The 19313-nt window shown below is 43.7% G+C and overlaps 1 long non-coding RNA gene across 4 annotated transcripts in view; it reads right to left on the minus strand.

Moving 5' to 3' along the window:
- The window catches only part of LOC130285254 (uncharacterized), a 163546-nt gene that overhangs the window by 20293 nt on the left and 123940 nt on the right, over nucleotides 1-19313 (minus strand). Inside the window, exon 3 of one of the 4 annotated variants that reach the window (XR_008847314.1) lies at nucleotides 4514-4623. The exons of the other annotated variants lie outside the window; for them this stretch is intronic. This is a non-coding gene — a long non-coding RNA (uncharacterized LOC130285254). The remainder of the gene's footprint in view (nucleotides 1-4513; nucleotides 4624-19313) is intronic. 4 annotated transcript variants of the gene reach the window in all.

The raw sequence follows: 19313 nt of genomic DNA on the forward strand, positions 1-19313 counted from the left end.
AGCTTATACTGAGTAAAAAACCATATCACATTACTGGGAGAAAAAAAATCATATCAACTGGAGCTGGAAAGTTGTACAGATTTGTAAATTACTTCTAAATCCTAATCCTCCCAGTATTTATCAGTTGCTTTATGCTCCAGAGGAAGTTGTGTAGTTCTTTCCAGTCTGACCACAATGCTCAGACTCTGCTTCCAAGATCACTTAGACTCCACTTTCAAATTTGCCCCTACACCAAACTGGTAAGAATTGGCACAGCTGGTCCACACCAATTGGGGCATTACAGAACCTCTCCTGCTATGGACAGTTCCTGACATGGACAGAGGTGTCAGCAGAGATAACTGTGGTCAGACTGGAAATAACTACACAACTTCCTGCGGAGCATACAGCAAGTACTGATATGTACTGGAAGGACTAAGATTTTTAAATAGAACTAATATACAAATCTGTATAACTTTTTGGCACCAGTTGATTTGATTTCTTTTTCTCAGGAGTACCCCTTTAAAGGGTGTTGGAGATTAGAAAACTTTCCAAAATTTAAATGTAAGTTAATAAAGGGACATACAATCTATGAAAAAAGTGAGCAAACACTGCTCACCTACTGCGAAGGCTTCAATAGGGCTTAGGAGATAAGAAACCATGAAAAGCTTCTGAACCATTGAGGCATTATGATAGATACGCAGTAAAAAAAAAAAAAAAAAAAATTCTATACAAAGAAACTCTACAATCCTTTATTGATCCATTTAAAAAAAACAAAAAAACAAAAAACAAAAAACAATACGTCACCAACGCGTTTCTGACCCACGCCATTACCCTTATTCAGAACCTCCATGAATTACCAGAGCATAAAATCAGTTACTAAGAGCATCTCTTACCCTGAAGAACTTAACATGTCCATGCATTCCACAGACAACCTATAGCTTTCAAATTACAAATCACTTATCATGGCCTATTTCCCCTATGGTGGCGCTGCAGAAAAATGAAAGTGTTTCTGACAGTTTTGACATGCCCTGAGACCCCCCCACCAATCTTCAGATCGAGACAGAAGCATGATGCTCAGTGCTTCACTCTCCAACCCATTGCCTTTTCTGTCTTATTGCATGAGACAGGCTCTATAGACTTTCTTTTATGATTATCTCTTGCAGCAAGATGGAGAGTGTGGTGAACTAGGGAGAGAAGTGCTCAGCTGCATGCTTCTCCCTACCTATAATATGTATGTGTGACACGTCAAAAGCTTTTTTCAAATGACAAGTTTTCTTTAAACAATTTCTGCCAGTTTCCCAGCAGATGACATGATCTGTGATCTTCTTATTGTCATGGGTGCCTCTTAAGAAAAAAAATGACTTTTCCCTTCAGAGGCAGTAACCACTGCTAAATTATATTTATATTAATAACTTATAATTCAGAGCATTTGATATTATAGCACTTGTGTGAAAATTTGAATGGGTTATCCAGGGTTAGGAAAAACAAACCTGCTCCCTACTGGAAGCAGCGCCACACTTGTCCTCAGTTTGTGAGTGGTATTGCAGCTCATTTCCATTGAACTGAATGGAGCAGAGTTGTAATACCACTTGCAACCTGAGGACAGGTATGGCCCTGTTTTTGGAAAAAAGCAGCCATGTTTTTCTAATCCTGGAAAACCTCTTTAACACAGCCTCTGTAAATACATGGATTCCATAAGTCATGACTGCCTGCAATGCTCATTAGTGTTAGGTCAGGCCCCCAGTTCTATCTCTCTGACCACAGGTGGTTTGTCCAAAATTAGAATCACTAATTGAGCAACGTTTCTCAAGAATGAAGATTTTAACAATCAGGTCGAAGATCTCTTGAGTGTTTAATTTAACGTGTGTTCATAAAAATGGGGGGGGGGGGGGGGATGTTAATTTACTGAATGCTGTGAAAAATGACTTTTCTTATTCAATTGAAAAAAAAAATCATAAGAAAGAATACACATACACAGTTAATTCACTAAGAGAAACACAGTTAATTCACAGAAACACATACGCACTTAATTCTATAAACATATTTTAAAAGATCTAAAAATTAAAAGCTAAGATTAAAATAAAAAATAAGCAACCCCTTCTTTTTTGCACACTGTATACAAAATTACCAAAAGAAAATGTATTGAAATACTCCCAGTATGCATTGAGGATAATAATAATATTAATTATTATATTATTAATAATAATAATCATCATCATAATAATTGTGTTTATTATATTATTCATATTATTTGTTTTAATAATTCCTAAAAAATATTTACTGAAAATGTAACACAAATTTTATCAAATGTTTGTTTGCATCACAGGTAATTTTGGTAAGTTTGTCAAATGTAAAGGAAAAAAATATATGTATATTTTTAATTGCATTTTACAGGTTTTACCATCTTAATGGCCCGGGCACACACTTTTATGGCAAGCTTTAAAGAGATTTGATAAAAAAAAGGTTGATAAAACCTTTTTTTATTGAAAACCAAGGCGTCTAAAATGACCTATAGCTTAAATAACTTTTTATGTTAAACATATTTTTAAAGAGTTTTTGGTGTCGTTTTTTTTTATTTCCAATTTTACTATCTATATTTTAAAATAATCCAGAAATCTTGCAGTTTTCTCTCTGGCCACTGAGCCTAATAAGAAAATGAAACTTAATCCGTTGAGAAAACTTTTCAACTGCCTAGAATCTGGCCATATACCATAGATAATGGTCACAGCTCCCCTCCTCTCCCTCCCTGCACCATTACCTATGCACAAGTCACTGGTCATGCCTAAAAATTCTTTCCATAGATGTCCATATGGTCAGCTCCAGTTTATTGTTTTTTTCTTAAAGTGCAATCAGAATATAGAAAAAGGTTAAAAAAAAATAAACATGTCTCAGCATCTGCCCCTAATTTGTAAAAATTTTTTAAAATAAATCTAGATGACACATTCCATTTAAAGCTATCTCAATGATCAGCTTATTGCCAAGGATTGCCAGCAGGAACCTTAAATGGGAACTCCGGTGGAAAACATTATTTTTCAAATTAACTGATGCCAGAAAGATTTTTAATTACTTCTATTAAAAAAATACGTAATCCTTCCAGTAGTTATCAGCTGCTGTATGCTCCACAGGAAGTTTTGAAGTTCTTTTTATTCTGACCACAGTGCTCTCTGTTGACACCTCTGTCCGTGTAAGGAACTTTCCGGAGCAGGAAACATTTGCTATGGAGATTTGCTCCTTCTCTGGACAGTTCCTCACTAGTGTTGCTCACGAATATTCGCAATTCGAATATTATTCGCGAATATCGCATATTCGCGAATTCGCGAATTTCGCGAATATAGCGCTATATATTCGTAATTACGAATATTCGTTTTTTTTGTTTTGTTTTTTTTTGTTTTTTTTTTCACAGTACACATCACAGTGATCACCCCTCTCTGGTTCCAGCTTGTGTGGTGTAAAAAAGGCTCTAATACTACTGTGTGAGACTGGCGTGCGAAAACTCGCATATGCGAAAATTAGCATATGCTAATTTTCGCATATGCGAATTTTCGCGCATGTTAATTTTGCATATGCTAATATTCACATATGTTAATTTTCGCATACGCGAATTTCGCATATGCGAAAATAAAACGGGAATATAACGAATATGCGAATATTCGCGAATATATGACGAATATTCGTCCATATATTCGCGAATATTCGCGAATTCGAATATGGCCTATGCCGCTCAACACTATTCCTCACATGGACAGAAGTGTCAGCAGAGAGCTTTGTGGTCAGACTAAAAAGAACTGCACCACTTCCTCTGGAGAATACAGCAGATTTTTTAAATAAATGAGCTGGTAATAGTTAAAAAAAATTTTTATATTATTATTATCAAAGATTATTATAATCCTAATTATTTATCTATTTATTTATTTATTTTCTTAATAATAATTTACAAGAATACATCTCTTTGTATTATTATTATTATATTTTTATTTTTGTAATAATAACAATAACAACAAAAATTCATAGTATAAAATATAATATCATTTATACACTTATTGTTATCACTTTTTTCATACTTGTAATAACAAAATACAACATTATTATTATTATTATTATTATTTATAATAGTATTTTATATTCTATTTTCTAAATGTATGGTGTTTTTGTGAAACAGTACAAGTACTGCAGCCTACTGCTAATAATAAAAACTTATCAGCAATATATATATATATATATATATATATATATATATATGTATATATATATTAAAGTTAATCAGTTTGTTGTATATTTTGTTACATTTTGAATAAACATTGATCATTTTTGTGATATTTGGAAACGATTGACAACGACACGGCAGCACATATAAGACTTTATTTTGTGTTACCTGAAGTGACAATCGCACTAGGTTACAGCTGTAATTTACCGCAATCATTGAGCCAGGTTTATTGCAGTGATTTGGCTCTTGTTGCCCAGTCAGGGCTCCACTCCATACATATCACATGCACTACAGCTATATTATTTCTGGAAGAATGTAACTTTTACTTACATTGACTACTGTATGGATCAAAAGAACACCACGAGCGGGAGTGTTTGGAGAATTTTCAAGTCATTAAGCTCAGCGGGGTCCATGGTCCATTCCACTCTTCAGTTTCGGACCTACTGGCATGCCATGTAATTCATGGTAATTTATCTAGTACTCTTCGTCTCCACATCATTCAGCTGCTTTATATTTTCTGATATCTAATTGCTTTGATTGTTTGGCAAAGCAGTAATAACTATTAGATGAAATACATCTCTTTTTTTTATTCTGTATAAAGTCAGTTTAAAAACATTGAAATGCAGGCATTTTTCGTATACTTTCATATACTTCAGTTACACTATAAAAGATGTACTAAGAGAGAAAATAGAAATACAGCACAAAACTTGCGGACTTATTTTCTTAGTCGTATGTTTTTCATGAAGTTCTAAAAAAAAAAAAAAAAACAGGAAAAAAGCATGAGACCCAATTTATCAGGATTTCTAAGGCTCTGTCCACACTTCCATCATATTTGATTGAATAGAAAAAGTACAGTATGCTGCGCTCTTGTTTCTGTCAAAACAGCATACACCATGTTGAAACCAGAGGTACAATAATATACATATAATCAAAACCCAGGACCATAGTTGAGGAGGGGGTTATCTTTTGCCCATTTAGAGCGGGAGAGGGAAAGAAGTGGTGTATAAAGTACCCATTGTATTTGTTGCCATAACGATGTGATCAGGGGGCAAGACCATTATAAGTGAGTTAAGAAGCCAAACTGGTTGCAACATCTCCAACACAGGTTTAAAAAAGCTAACTTAGAGGCGTAAAGCAATTCAGAAGTTTTATACCAATGTGTGGAAGCTTAGTGGGTTTCTTGTAAACGGACATTACCTACAGTAATACTTTTCAGCCTTCCAAATCTGATAAGGCAAGGTTCAGAAAACATTCCCATGAAATTAGATATGCTGGTCAAGAAATAGTGGTAAGGTTTGATATGATCTTAAAGGGGTACTCAGCTGTTAGACATCTTATACCCTATCCAAAGGATAGGGGATAAGATGTCTGATTGCAGGGGGCCCGCCGCTGGGGACCCGACAATACCCCGCTGCAGCCCGGTACCTCAGCAGCCCAGAGCTAAGTTTTCTCCGAGGCTGATGATGGGCGGTGCAGGTGACGGGGCATTGTGATATCACTGCCCCGTCCCCTCATGACATCATGTCCCGCCTCCTCAATAGAAGTCTATGAAAGGGGGCATGACACCCCCTCCATAAACTTGCATTGAGGGGGGTGGATGTGATGTCATGAGGGGGCAGGGCCGTTACATCACAATGCCCCATCCCCTGCACCGTCAATCATCAGCCTCAGAGAAAACTTAGCTGAAGTACCAGCTGCTGCAAGGGGGAACGCGGGGGTCCCCAGCGGCGCCCCCCCATGATCAGACATCTTATCCCCTATCCTTTGGATAGAGGATAAGATGTCTAACAGCGGAGTACCCCTTTAATCATAGCAGAAACGTTGTGATGTTGGGGGTTTGTGGACTAGATGAGCTTCTCACAGCTAGTCGGTACCGAAAAAGATCTTGTGTTGTGTTAAAATCATATCACAGCACATTTGGAAGTGGGAATTGTATAGGAAGCTAAAGGGTAAGGGTGCACAGAGGGATCAAATAGATGACAACTCATGGGTTACTCTGTTCTCCTTGTTACGCCGATCGCTCCGGGTCCCTGCTCCTCCCCGGAGCACTCGCGGCGTTCTCCCTTCTGCAGCGCCCCGGTCAGACCCGCTGACCGGGAGCGCTGCATTGACATTCGTGATGGGGATGCGATTCGCATAGCGGGACGCGCCCGCTCGCGAATCGCATCTCAAGCCACTTACCTGTCCCGGTCCCCGGCTGTCATGTTCTGGCACGCGCGGCTCCGCTGTCCAGGGCGCGCGCGCGCCAGCTCTCTAAGATTTAAAGGGCCAGTGCACCAGTGATTGGTGCCTGGCCCAATCAGTCTAAATTAGCTTCCACCTGCTCCCTGTCCATATAACCTCACTTCCCCTTCCCTTCCTTGCCGGATCTTGTTGCCTTGTGCCAGAGAAAGCGTTAGTGTTGTCCAAAGCCTGTGTTCCAGATCTTCTGCTATCCACATTGACTACGAACCTTGCCGCCTGCCCCGACCTTCTGCTACGTCTGACCTTGCCTCTGTCTTGTCCTTCTGTCCCACGTCTTCTCAGCAGTCATCGAGGTTGAGCCGTTGCCGGTGGATACGACCTGGTTGCTACCGCCGCAGCAAGACCATCCCGCTTTGCGTCGGGCTCTGGTGAAAACCAGTAGCAACCCTAGAACCGGTCCACCGACACGGTCCACGCCAATCCCTCGCTGACACAGTGGATCCACATCCAGCTAGCCGAATCATAACAGTAGATCGGGCCATGGATCCCGCTGAGGTGCCGCTGCCAAGTCTCGCTGACCTATCCACGGTGGTCGCCCAGCAATCACAGCAAATTGCCCAACAAGGACAGCAGCTGTCGCAGTTGACCGCCACATTACAGCAACTTCTGCCACTGCTACAGCAGCAACCATCTCCTCCGCCAGCCCCTGCACCTCCTCCATAGCGAGTGGCCGCTCCTAGCTGCTCCTAGCCTCCGCTTGTCCCTGCCGGACAAATTTGATGGGGACTCTAGACTCTGCCGTGGCTTCTTGTCTCAATGTTCCCTACATATGGAGATGTTGTCGGACCAATTTCCTACAGAACGGTCTAAGGTGGCGTTCGTAGTGAGTCTTCTGTCTGGAAAGGCCTTGTCTTGGGCCACACCGCTCTGGGACCGCAATGATCCTGCCACAGCCACAGTCCAGTCCTTCTTCGCTGAAGTCCGTAGTGTCATCGAGGAACCAGCCCGAGCTTCTTCTGCCGAGACTGCCCTGCTGAACCTGGTCCAGGGTAATTCTTCAGTAGGCGACCACGCCATCCAATTTCGTACTCTCGCCTCCGAATTATCTTGGAATAACGAGGCTCTCTGCGCGACCTTTAAAAAAGGCCTATCCAGTAACATCAAGGATGTGCTGGCCGCACGAGAGATTCCTGCCAACCTGCAAGAACTTCATCCATTTGGCCACCCGCATTGACATGCGTTTTTCTGAAAGACACCAGGAGCTCCGCTAGGAAAAAGACCTTGATCTCTGGGCACCTCTCTCACAGTATCCTTTGCAATCTACCCCTGTGCCTCCCGCCGAGGAGGCTATGCAAGTGGATCGGTCTCGCCTGACCCTTAAAGAGAGGACTCGCTGTAGGGATAAAAATTTATGTCTGTACTGCGCCAGTACCGAACATTTCTTGGTGGATTGCCCTATTCGTCCTCCACGTCTGGGAAACGCACACACGCACCCAGCTCATGTGGGTGTGGCGTCTCTTGGTACAAAGTCTGCTTCTCCACGTCTCACTGTGCCCGTGCGGATTTCTCCTTCTGCCAACTCCTCCTTCTCAGCCGTGGCCTGCTTGGACTCTGGTGCTTCTGGAAATGTTATTCTGGCCTCTTTGGGGAATAGGTTCTGCATCCCGGTAACCCGTCTCATGAAGCCGCTCTACATTTCTTCGGTCAACGGAGTGAAGTTGGACTGCACTGTGCGTTACCGCACAGAGCCCTTGCTTATGAGCATTGGACTGCATCACGAGAAAATAGAATTTTTCGTCCTTCCCAACTGCACCTCTGAAGTCCTCCTCGGTCTGCCATGGCTCCAGCATCATTCTCCCACCCTTGACTGGACCACCGGGGAGATCAAGAATTGGGGCCCTGCTTGCCGCAAGAAATGCCTCACGTCTGCTCCCAGTCCTGTCTGTCGGGCCTCAGTGTCTCCTCCTGTGCCTGGTCTCCCCAAGGCCTATCAGGACTGTGCAGTGCCTCCTCATAGCCCCCCGTCCTGGTGACACTCTGCCCCGTGACAAGCTTCACCCTCTGCCCCCCCTCCCCATTCCCACTTCTTCCGGATTACCAGCCGCTGATGTAGCTACCCAGGACTGTTTTTTGTTCCGGAAGGAAACTCAAGAGATGCCCCCTATGTTCTCTTCTCAGTTAAAGGGACAAGGAGACAAAGAGAGGGGGAGACCTAAGGGGGGGGGGGGGAGTACTGTTACGCCGAGCGCTCCGGGTCCCTGCTCCTCCCCGGAGCGCTCGCGGCGTTCTCCCTTCTGCAGCGCCCCGGTCAGACCCACTGACCGGGAGCGCTGCACTGACATTCGCGATGGGGATGCGATTCGCATAGCGGGACGCGCCTGCTCGCGAATCGCATCCCAAGCCACTTACCCGTCCCGGTCCCCGGCTGTCATGTTCTGGCGGGCGCGGCTCCGCTCTCTAGGGTGCGCGTGCGCCAGCTCTCTAAGATTTAAAGGGCCAGTGCACCAGTGATTGGTGCCTGGCCCAATCAGTCTAAATTAGCTTCCACCTGCTCCCTGTCCATATAACCTCACTTCCCCTTCCCTTCCTTGCCGGATCTTGTTGCCTTGTGCCAGAGAAAGCGTTAGTGTTGTCCAAAGCCTGTGTTCCAGATCTTCTGCTATCCCCATTGACTACGAACCTTGCCGCCTGCCCCGACCTTCTGCTACGTCTGACCTTGCCTCTGTCTTGTCCTTCTGTCCCACGTCTTCTCAGCAGTCAGCGAGGTTGAGCCGTTGCCGGTGGATACGACCTGGTTGCTACCGCCGCAGCAAGACCATCCCGCTTTGCGTCGGGCTCTGGTGAAAACCAGTAGCAACCCTAGAACCGGTCCACGGACACGGTCCACGCCAATCCCTCGCTGACACAGTGGATCCACATCCAGCTAGCCGAATCATAACACTCCTACAGCTGTGATAGAGACATATGGCCCAATTTGGACAACACAGGCGAGAATGTGTTGGATGGACAATTTATAAGGTAGGTAATAGAGAAGCAGGAAGGAGTGGGGAATGGGGTTGTGGCCAGAGAAGATGTCTATATTTTGTAGCATAGAGGAAAAGAGAGGCACCTTAATAGCCTGTAGCCAAAGATATCTGGAGTATTGTAACTGATGTACTGTACTATTGTGGTTTTACACACATTTTACAGAACAAGTCCTTACTTTCATGCCAATGGTATTGCCGAGTGGCAGTGGGGTCTCTCAGCAGAATGATGCCCCTGCCACACAGCAAAAAGTATTCAGGAATGGTAGGAGAAACCTGACATAAAGTTCAAGGTGTTGACTTGGGCTCCTATTTCCCCAAATCTCAATCTGATTGAGCATCTGTAGAATTTCCTGAAAAAACAAGTCCAATCAATGGAGGCCATACCTCACATCACAACTTACAGGACCGTTTTAAGGCATCTGCTGCTAACATTTTGGTGGCAGATACTAAAGGACACTTTAAGGGGAATGTGTCATCCAAAAATGAAATGTTATTTTAAGTTTAACGTTAAACATATTTTTTAAGAATTGTCATAATTTTTTTTACATTTTACTTTCATAAAAAAAGAAAAACCTAAAATCTTGCGGTTCTCGGTCTGCACACTAAGTATAAGAATAAGATGACACTTTCAGCAGGCTCCTCCTTTTCTCCTTAGTACACACAATCTGCCAACTTCCACTGGTGGTGGTTCCTGGTGTCAGCAGCCCACACCCACATCAGGCCTATGTCTGCCAATAGCCCTTAAGATGCAGTGATTAAAGTTGATTAATGCTGTGCTATGGGAATAAGCCCCTCTCCTGATAAAAGTTAAACTCCTGCCTGTTTTCCCCTTTTTCATACATCTTTGGTATCACAGCGTGTGGAAATGTCTGAACTATTAAAATATAATATTACTGAAACCACATGTTGAATTGCGTAAACATAAAAAGATATCATGGTCCAAAATTTTCGATTTTGGTCACTTCAAAAACTAGAAAAAAATGTAATAAAAAGCTATTAAAAAGCCCTTTCTAACAAAAATGATTCCTATAAAATATACATATTATTGCAAAAAAATAAGCCCTCATACTAGGGGAGAGCGAATCGAATCTGATGAATCCGAATTCATTACGAATTTCAGGAAAAATCTGATTTGCAATGAATGCGAATATCGCCGCGATTCGTTCACGCAAATCGCTTTATTAAACTCCATTTAGTGCGGTCCAGGCTCCAGGGCATCTAAAATGTCGGATCCACATGTGGGGACATGGGGCAAGGAATCCTGGGATGGCCTATGCAGCCAGCCACCCCTGAGATGTTACAGCCCGGCAGCCATCTTGCGGCCAGTCACTTCAGCCCTTTATTGCAGAGAGATAGAGAGGGACAGACAGCAGTGTGTGTTGCACAGAAAAGCATTTTCCCCAGTCACTACAGCGTTCTATTACAGAGAGGAACAGAGAGCAATGTGTTGCACAGTGTGTTGCACAGAACAGCAGTGATTCACCTCAAGCCCAAATCCTGCCTAGAAGCACTGAAAGGGAAGGGAGTGGGATTGAGAGAGAAAGTGCAATTTTGGGTGTAGTACACAGCGACTGTGTGCTGCAGCACTAGTGTGTGTACTGGTGTTGTACACAAATACTGTTTGAAGCGTACTGGAGCACATTGCCCTCCCCTCATGAGTGCATACCACATACGTACATCTAAGTGGTGTACTATTTTGTTCCTGTTAAAGTCTTAAGGGCCTAGATACTGTGAAAGGCCAGGCAAAAGTACACACCTGCTGGTGTTGTGGACAAATACTGTTTTAAGCATAGTGGAGCATATTGCACTCCCCTCATATACACACTAAGTATGTCAGGCAGAGAAGTGCCTGGATGTGCGCAGAGGACTGGCAGAGGCCTAAATTCATCAGGAAGAGGTAAAAGACTAGGGACGAGTGGCAGTAGGAGTCGCAGCGAGAGGCCTGAGCTCCCGGTATCAGCTAGCGGTTGTGTCTCGACCAGCAACCCATCTGCCCTCATTGATTGGCTAACATGGTCATCCACTTCATTACAAGTGACATCTGACACCCCCAGTCAACAGTTGGTGGGTTCCTCAGACACAACCCTCAGTTAACATTGCCCGGGAGCAGTCCCTGTCCTCCCATTGCCTCTGTCCTATGCTGTTCCCTCCCCACAGAAGTATCTTATGCTGTGGATTCAGCTCCACTATTTAGTGAGGACGATCTATAGAACAGTCAGCAGCTACTGCCCAGCCAAGAAGTGGAGGAGACATCCGCCCCTTCCTCCGCTAGGAGGGCAAGTAGTGATGAGGAAAGTGGTGTTGAATGTGGTGTTGCGAGCGTTCAGGCTCCTGAAGCAGACACTGTTGATGAACCTGAGGAGGACATCAATGACGTGCAGACACAACTCGATGATGATGAAGCCGATCGCCTTTGGGAGTCGGGTGCAGAAGGGGCGTCATCATCATCAGAAGAAGATGGTTGCAGGTTGCCCGTGAGGCAGCAGCTGGTAGCATGGTTGGCAGTTAGCATGGTAGCAGAAGTGGAAAGTCTGGAGCCAAATGTGCCATGGGTAGACTACCTGCTTTGCGGTGGCCTACCTTCCTGGGAGGTAGTGAAACAGGAGTCCTTAGAGTCGGCGGCAGTAGCAGTCAATCAGTGTGGATTGTTGGTGGGAAAATCAGCTACTCAGCGCTGTGGCAGTTTTTCATCAAGCATCAGGAAGAGGTTAACATTGCCATATGTAAGATGTGCCGGGCGAAGGTGAAGCATGGCCAGGGTCCCAATGTTGGCACCACCACCCTGCGTCAACATATGCAGCATCACCATAAAGCGGCCTGGGAGAACCATGGCTCCGATGTGGTAGTCCAGCCTGCTGCATCACCCAGTGAAACGGCACTCCCTGTTTCAGCCAGCCAAGTTCCACCACCTCAGGCGGAGGGAGCTGTGTGTCATACCCATCTTATGTCACTCCAGATGCTCCTGCTCCTCCTACTTCCAGTCATTCTGTCAGCAATTCATCGGCAAAGCCATGTCCAAGAGACAACAGTATGTGCCCACTCATCCAATGGCACAGAAGCAGAATGTGCTACTGAACAGTCCCTCCCTTTTGAAGTGGTGGAGTCTGCACCTTTCAGAGAACTGATGGCTTGTGCCGAGCCGAGGTGGAGAGTCCCAAGCTGTCAGCCCTGCACAATTTTGTGGAACAGAAGGTGGGCCACTCCTTAAGCCTGTCAGTGTGTACCAAAGTGCACAGCAACACCGATGTGTGGAGCTGTAACTACGGTGAGGGACAATACATGTCCTTTACGGCCCACTGGGTGAATGTGGTTCCTGGACAGCCACAACAGCAACTTGGACAGGTCAAACCGCTTCCACCTCCACACACTTGGTCAGCCTCCTCCTCCTGCACCGTGTCCTCAGCCTCCACTGCACGGGCAAGTCTCAGTTCCCCTCCAGCATACGGTGTGTGCAGGGCACAGCGATGTCACACTGTTCTTTACATGGTTTGCTGTGGCGAACGGAGTCACACAGTCGAGTAACTGCTAAAAGTCATTCATCAGGAAATCGAATCATGATGTCACGTATGGGCAGGAAAGGAGTGCACACTAATCTTGCCCGCTCCCCGATCCCTGCCTACTTACGTTCCTGCCCTAATCGACAGGTCCATAACCACAGTGACAGTCCCTTCCTAAATAAGTGAGGAACAGTCAAAAGGTCAAAACAACAAACTACAAAACTGACAAGTGGTCGGGAAAGGCTGGAGGCACACTACTAACAGAAAACAAACCTAAACACGCACACACAAATGCACGTAGTCAGAAGGCCTAGTCAAAACCTGGAGAGCACGAAGTACAGTAACAGAGTAACAAAGGGAAGTCAAAAGCCAAGCCAAAAGTCACAAAACCAGCATAAACAGAATGAGTACAGCGTAAGCTAGGTAAGTTACTAAGAACTATCACAAGCAGAGAATCACCGAAAAGGGCCTCCTTATATATGCCAGAGCTACAACCAGGAGGACACTAATTGGCTCAGCAAGATAAACCACACCCAGGAGCACAGAGGTGTTGTCCCAGCAACCAAAACAACAACAGTGCTAGAAATCATTAACATTATGGGTTCTGGCAGAACCAGTCCTCACACATGGCTTGCTCCACGAAAACTGGAAATGGGAACCATGGTGACCGACAACGGGAAGAACATCTTGTCTGCGACAAGAAAGCCTGAGACATGTGCCCTGCATGGCACACGTGTTCAATCTGGTTGTCAAGCGATTCCTGAAATGTTCCCCCCATCTGCAAGACATCCTAACAATGGGAAGGAAACTTTCCATGCACTTCAGCCATTCCGTTCTGACGCTGCAAAGCACACCCTCCTTGAGCTGCAGCATCAGAACGGAATCCCCCAACAAACTCTGATTTGTAACGTTTCCACCCTCCATGTGTTGGACCGTCTATAAGAACAGAGAAAAGCCATCACCGATTTCTTGATGATCCAAGTGGATGGAGGGACTCCCCTGTGTAGCTTTAATGTCAACCAGTGGCAGCTCAAAGTGACACTTGCCATTTGCTCTGGCCCTTTCAGGAAGCCACATTATTAGTCAGTCGCTAGGATTACAGGATGAACAATGCCATTGCACTGCTGCATCTACTACAACATGTGTTGGAAACAATGGCTTGTCAGGGCACTGGAGACATGGCACCTGCAACTCACAGCCACATCAGCCCTGTGGATGCTAAACTGGAGGAGGGGCACAATGGAGCAAAGTTTAGGTTTTGCGGGATGGGCGGTTTTTGTAGTCATCTGACAGGAGCGGAGGAGCAGGAGCAGCTAGAGGAGCAAGAGGGTTATGAGGATGGCGAGACAGAGGACCCAGACACCATGGCAGTATGCAGTGGAGATAGAGTCCCTCCGAGTCACTTGCACAAATGGCACGATGCATGCTCACTTGCCTGCTTAGTGACCACCGAATTGTTACCATTTGGCAGCGGGATGACTTCTGGCTCTTCACCTTATTGGATCCTCTCTACCGCCAAAAAATTGGGGGCCTTTTTTACACCCACTGAGAGGGAGGACAAACTGACCTACTACAGAGACATCCTACGCAGTCAACTGGCCGATGCCTATCGGCGCCATTGTCCATCCACTCGCAGTTCTTACTCGGGGGGCCCTCTGCGCTCACCTTCCACTGCCATAGCTGCTGGGGAGTGGTGGGGTGGAAGGAGCAGTACCAGCTTCACCTGCAGCAGCCTGAGTCTACAGTCCCTGATGAGTAGCTTTCTTCACCCGCATAGTGAAGCAACTCATCAGCAGCAGGTAGACCTGGAGCAGGTAACTGTTATATGGATATATATATATATATATATATATATATATATATACATATATTTATATACATATTACAAACCAGCCGGATTAAAAATATATAAATAAGGTGACCCGTGCTATATATGTAACGGGTGGAGGAGGAGGAACTCCTAGAGGAAGCATAGCAAAACGAGTCGGAGTGTGAGGTGGGGGAACATCCGGAGACATCTTCACATTGTTTTTGTATTATATTGGTTTCCATTGTGGTGATCTTACTGCCAGCACAGACCTAGCTGTTATCATACTGACTATAGGCTGGTATTTATTAAATTACATGTAGCCAGTCATATATATGGTCATTTACTTTTTGTCTATGCACTTTAGAGTGAGATCCTGGTGGGATAACACATCAGGCACCATATGCACAAGTCACTTTATAGTTTATGGTTTACAATTATAGGGCTGGTTTGCAATATATATATATATATATATATATATATATATATTTATGTGATTATTACTATATCATTTTGTATTATATACACTATATGAGTTACATATATAGCACGGGTCACCTTATCTATATAGTTTTAATCTGGCTGGTTTGCAATATATACACCCATATAGTAGTTACCATCTTATATATACATATTTATATAATTGCTACTATCTAGTATTTATTTGTATATATTGGATGTCATCCAGGATGTTGTTTGGGCAATATACATTTCCAATAAAGTTTATTATTTGATTGACATGAATTTTTGAGGATATATATATATATATATATATATATATATATATATATATATATATAATTGGGCACGTTTTGTAGGTTTACTGTTTATGTAACGCCTTGCCAATTTGTGTTTTGATGCAGCTGCAGCATCTACACCATTTATATCCTATATTTTGTGTAGGTTTGATACCTGGTGCAGCACCTGAATCAGCAGGTGGTGGCATACCTTGACATGCCCATGCCAACACATCTTGAAGATCCGCTGGACTTCTGCGCAGCCAAACTTGATTTGCGGCGGGGGCGTAGTCACCCCAAGAAGAACTCATCTGTCCATGAAAAAAGTGAAGAGGAATCAGGCATGGATCCACCATATGTTCTCCTCATGCTGATGCCAGCTCCAGGCTGTCTCATACTGCCACCATATGTTCTCCTCATGCTGCTGCCTCCTCCAGGCTGTTTCATTCAGCCACTATATGGTCTCCTCATGCTTCCGCCACCTCCACGCTGTGTCATTCATCCACTATATGGTCTCCTCAGGCTGCCGCCACCTCCACGCTGTGTCATTCATCCACTAAATGTTCTCCTCATGCTGCCACCACCTCCACACTGTGTCATTCAGCCACTATATGGTCTCTTCATGCTGCTGTCACCTCCACGCTATGTCATTCAGCCACTTTATGTTCTCCTCATACTGATGCCCCCTCCAGACTGCGTATTTGTGCCGCTCTGCAACAGTGATTCTAATAGTGATGCCTCTGATCTGCATACCATACTGAATAACAGTAATATTTCACTATCCCAGCACACACCATATGCGTGTTACAGCAAGGCAACGTGTTCTACGCCCCTATTGAGTCTCTCTGTAGGCCAGAAATAGCCGTTTTCAATAGCAAATAAATTAAGACTGAAATAAACACTTTGGGGAAATTTTTCAAAAATGTGCTCATCTCTACCTCATACATCCCTGGAAAAATAAAAAAAGTGTTATAGAGCTCAGAAATAAACTATTTTAAGCGTACTTATTTTCTTCCAAAAATGTATAATTTTTTTAAAGTAGTAAAATAAAACAAAAAAATATAAATTTGGTATAGCTGTATTAACCAACGGAATAAAATGTGCCATTTTTACCAAAAATTGCACGGTGTAGAAACAAATATACTACAAACCCCTGGGCCGAAGCTAGAGTCACTGAACTCCCCTCTTATTATTTCCCCTAAAATATAACTTCTATTAATACATTTAAAACAAAACTGATCCCCAAATGTGGGTTAAAAAGTGTGCCGTGATAGTGCCGCAAACACAATGTTATGTAACAGCAAGGAGCCTGCTGTATATTGTATGAATGGCGGTGCAGTACACCAATGATAGGCACTATGACAGCATATAGTTAAAATGACTAATATCCAACCACCCTCGACGTGTTTCGCTGTAACAACAGCCTTGTCAAGAGGACAATGTGGCTATGGCGGTCCCGCCCCACAGGAAGATCTATTTATAGATATCATCAAGGTCATCATCAAAATCGTCCTAACGTACCCACCAATGGGAATATCCGTTACAAACTGGTCCCTATGGTGTATCATAATCATAAATCCTTCCAGGTTATATCCTGGTATTAAGCCTATCATTGCCAATGTAAATGGTGATGATACCTTGTGATGACATTGCTACGCATGCCATGCCGACCTCATCATCTCTGTGCGTCCTCTCCTCATGTTGTGAGATTTGTTTGCGCATGCGACCAATTCTTCTCCTGTGCCCATACTGGGCATCACGGGATCCATTCGGGCTTGCGCAAAACTATCCTTATCTGACTTAGAGCTAGCGGCATAGGCCATATTCGAATTCGCGAATATTCGCGAATATATGGATGAATATTCGTCATATATTCGCGAATATTCGCATATTCGTAATATTCTCGTTTTTAACATAAGCGAAAATTCGCATATGCGAAACTTAGCATATGCAAATGTTCGCATATGCGACAATTCGCACGCCAGTCTCACACAGTAGTATTAGAGCCTTCTTTACACCACACAAGCTGGAAGCAGAGAGGGATGATCACTGTGATATGTAATGTGAAAAAAAAAAATGTAAAAAATTTTTTAAAACTAATATTCGTAATTACGAATATATAGCGCTATATTCGCGAAATTCGCGAATTCGCGAATATGCGATATACGCGAATAATATTCGAATTGCGAATATTCGCGAGCAACACTACTTAGAGCTAGTGTTGCTCGCGAATATTCGCAATTCGAATATTATTCGCGAATTCGCGAATATAGCGCTATATATTCGTAATTACGAATATTAGTTTTTGTTTTTTTTTTTCTTCACAGTACACATCACAGTGATCACCCCTCTCTGCTTCCAGCTTGTGTGGTGTAAAGAAGGCTGTAATACTACTGTGTGAGACTGGCATGTTAAAATTCGCATATGCGAAAATTAGCATATGCTAATGTTCGCATATGCGAATGTTCACATATGTTAATTTTCGTATGCGTGTATTTTCGCATACGCGGAAATAAAATGAGAATATAACGAATATGCGAATATTCGCGAATATATGACGAATATTCGTCCATACATTCGCGAATATTCGCGAATTCGAATATGGCCTATGCCGCTCAACACTACTTAGAGCGCATATCCATATGTGGTGTCCCGGTACCGCATCCTATACCATACCTGTTTATAGGTCCCCATAGCCAGAGTCCCTAGGACGTTGGGGTCCTTTTATGTAGTCCACCCCTAGTCACCTCTCACCCCTATAGTCTCTAGTCATATGCTCCTTATTTGTGGAAGTTTAACTGTATAAAATGTATATAAATAGTTAATTACCTGTGAGAAGCGTAGCAGGACCTGCAGGTCACGTGATCAGGTGAACTCTATGGTATTTCTGCTTGAGGACCTTTGGAGGCCCTTGTGAGATAATGCACTCATTTCCTTTGTGACTGTGAGTGACGGATGGCTGGACCAATCAAAACGGCCCCGCCCCTGACCATATAAGGGTGCGGCGGCCATTAATCTCTCTCTTTGTTCCTGGCTGTTGACGAGAAAGGATCTGCGCTGCTGTCATCAGTGAGTCTAGGCCTTAGCCTTGCGGCGACAGCTGTTCTATTCCTAATTGTGAGTGTATCAATCCCTAAACACTCTGCAAGACCACCGGACCTTATCTATCCCCTAAATCCAGACGGATCTTCGCAATATACCCTGAATTCAGAGACTATTATCTAAAGTCAAGGTCCGCAACATCTGTCAGTCATTGAAGTATAGAGAGACTGTTTGATTGAGACTGTTACTACTCTGTGGATGTACCGCAAGCCATTAAGTAAAGTTTATGCAAGTTCAAATTCAACTATCTTGTGGACCTTCAGTCTTTATTCTTATGCACCTACGTTACTGGGAAGGGCGGCAATAGGCCGGAGAGTCATCTCAGCATACTAGCCCTCCGCCTGGTGTCACGAACTATAGGGTTAACATTAACCCCTGATATACCAAAGCAAATCCCTGACTGTACTACCCCTACCCCTGAGGCCTACCACACATAACTATAATCATTTGCGCATGTCCGAGACTAACGAACCTAACTGCACAAGTGTACGGACATATCCTGTAAGAGGCATCAGTACCTACTGCACATATGTATAGACTTAAACAAAATAATAATGAGAATCTAGGGGACAAAAACAAGATTATTATGAGGAATGTCATAGGCTAGAAAGGTTATTATTCATAATAAAAACACTAGAGCCACGGTGGTCTAATAACTTATTGATGATGTCAATACAGGACCATTCATGAAAAATAATGTTGTTAAAGATATTCCACACAGATGTTCCCCTACAAATTTAACTGTCAGGATGATGACAACAAACTCCAATGGTAAGG

Source organism: Hyla sarda, chromosome 8 (genome assembly GCF_029499605.1).
Source record: "Hyla sarda isolate aHylSar1 chromosome 8, aHylSar1.hap1, whole genome shotgun sequence".
NCBI classification, from domain to species: domain Eukaryota; kingdom Metazoa; phylum Chordata; class Amphibia; order Anura; family Hylidae; genus Hyla; species Hyla sarda.